The sequence below is a fragment of the Scylla paramamosain genome, chromosome 34 (assembly GCF_035594125.1).
Source record: "Scylla paramamosain isolate STU-SP2022 chromosome 34, ASM3559412v1, whole genome shotgun sequence".
NCBI classification, from domain to species: Eukaryota; Metazoa; Arthropoda; class Malacostraca; order Decapoda; family Portunidae; genus Scylla; species Scylla paramamosain.
The window spans coordinates 11,682,720-11,685,219 of record NC_087184.1 but is presented as its reverse complement, the minus strand read 5'-3'; the positions used below and the strand labels follow the sequence as shown (position 1 = coordinate 11,685,219).

The 2,500-nt window shown below is 34.4% G+C and overlaps 1 protein-coding gene across 3 annotated transcripts in view; it reads right to left on the bottom strand.

Annotated features, from left to right (window-relative positions):
- Positions 1-2,500, bottom strand: part of LOC135090175 (disintegrin and metalloproteinase domain-containing protein 10-like) — a 72,144-nt gene that overhangs the window by 23,847 nt on the left and 45,797 nt on the right. The window lies entirely within an intron of this gene.

Sequence of the window (2,500 nt, the reverse complement as noted above, 5' to 3'; positions counted from 1 at the left end):
AGAAGGTTCTACTGGAAATTATTGGGGTTTTCAAGGGTGTTTTCATGGTTGTAGTGATAGTTTAGAAGGTTCTACTGGAAATTATTGGGGTTTTCAAGGGTGTTTTATGGTTCTAATGATAGTTTAGAAGGTTCTACTGGAAATTATTGGGGTTTTCAAGGGTGTTTTCATGGTTGTAGTGATAGTTTAGAAGGTTCTACTGGAAATTATTGGGGTTATTATCTTTTTTAAGTTAGAGGAGTACAAGTCAAGGGCAATAAAGGGGGGAAGAAGAAAAAAGGAAGATAAGTGTCTTGAAACTTCCCTCCAGAAGGAGTTCAAGTCACAGGAAGGGGGAAATATATAAATAGGGAGGGAAGTTCTGGAGTTTACCTTGAACCTTTTCAATGCCAGCCAACCCTGAGACAACAGAGTGCCAGGAAATACAGTGCCAAATTAGTGTGGGGTAAAAGATGACCAGGGAAATGCAGTGCCATGGGTTATAGAGCCAGGAAATAACAGTGCCAGGGGTTACAGAGGCAGGAAATACAGTGCCAAGGATTACAGAGAGCCAGGAAATACAGTGCCAGGGGTTACAGAGGTAGGAAATACAGTGCCAAGGGTTACAGAGAGCCTGGAAATACAGTGCCAAGGATTACATAGGGCCAGGAAATACAGTGCCAGGGGTTACAGAGAACCATGAAATACAGTGCCAGGGGTTACAGAGGTAGGAAATACAGTGCCAAGGGTTACAGAGCCAGCAAATACAGTGCCAGGGGTTACAGAGCCAGGAAATACAGTGCCAGGGATGAGTGTGGATTACAGAATGTTTATCAATTGTTCACTGCCTCAGTTATTCTTTGGTTAATATTCTGGGCACTGGAAGAATTTGTTTGCATGGGGACAGGAGTTTTCTCAGTGTTTCTTCACTTCCTTACTAACATTCAGGGGAAAAAAAGGGGGAAAACAGTCTGAGTGGATACAAAACATAACAAAAGTTTATTTTATTTTTTTTTTTTTTGGGGGGGCAGCAAAGGAAAGGGGCTACAAACCTATCTTTATTTTATTTTTTTTTTTTTTTTTGGGGGGTGGGGCAGCAAAGGAAAGGGGCTACAAACCTATCTCTTTCCTCTCCCAGTTTTATTCTTTTTTTCTTATCATTGAAGGCACGGGAGAAAAAAGACAGAGAAAATAATTGCACAAATACATAATGTAAACAGGTACCAAGAAGTTAATTTTACGTTTTCTTTTATACAAAACTATTCTTCTAAATCCTCCTTTCTTAGCACTTAGGGTACTACAATAAATGAATAAATAAGTAAATAAATAAATAAATAAATAAATAAATAAATAAATAAATACAAATAAATAAATCAGTAAATAAATAAAAAAAAATAAATAAAATAGGAACCTGCATAAACACAAAATATAAAGCAGGCAATTAAGTTTATAAATATAAAAATAAGTAAGCAAATAAATAAATAAATAAATAAATAAATAAATAAATAAATAAATAAAAACTTGCATAAACACATGTAATATAAACCAGGAAATTAAGTTAGCGTAGTAAGTAAATAAACAAGTAAACAACTAAATGAATAAACAAATACATAGATAAATAAACAGAAACTTGCATAGACACAAGAAAATTAAGTTTGTGTAATAAATAAATAAACAAACAAATAAATAAAAATAAACAAACAAACTAAATAAATAAAATACAAAAAACTGACATACACACACAGAATACAAAGCAGGAAATTAAGATAGTGTTTTCTTGACTACAAAGCTCACTATCCTTTTCTTCCCTACTAATTTTCCTGACCCACCCACAGACACTTCAAAATTTTCCCCACTCATTTTCCTCCCTCCTCCCTTCTCTCATGGGTGAAAAGACGCAGCCAAATAAGAGAAGAGTGATAAAGGAAAGAAATTACAAAAAGAGAGAGCGGGAAATAGAGAAAGGGGGAAGGAAATGTTACAAAAGATGGGAAATACCAACGGAAAATGTAAACAAGAGGAAAATGAAGATAAACAAGGAGATGAAAAATTTGCGGAATAAAAAGGGAAAGAGAAATGAATAAAAGGGGAAAAGAAATGGTAAGGAAAATGGGAAATAGGAGGGGAAAATATCAATAGGAAGAAGCAAAAATAAGAAAAATGAACAAGAAAACAAGAAAATTATAGATGGAAGAGAATATGGGAAGGAAAAGAGAAAGAAAATGGGAAATAGGAAGGAAAACGTAAACAGGGAGAAGAAACGTAAGAAAACAAAAAAATATATATATACATGGAGAAGAATAAAGAAAGGAAAAGAGAAAGAAAATGGGACATAGTAAGGAAAATGTAAATAAGGAAAAAAGAAGAAAAAGACTAAATAGAAAAAATAAAAAATACACTGACGAAAGAAATTAAAGCCAGTAACAAACTCTCTCTCTTCTCTCTCTCTCTCTCTCTCTCTCTCTCTCTCTCTCTCTCTCTCTCAATGCAGTAATGAAGGTTTTGGGGGCATCGGAGGGGA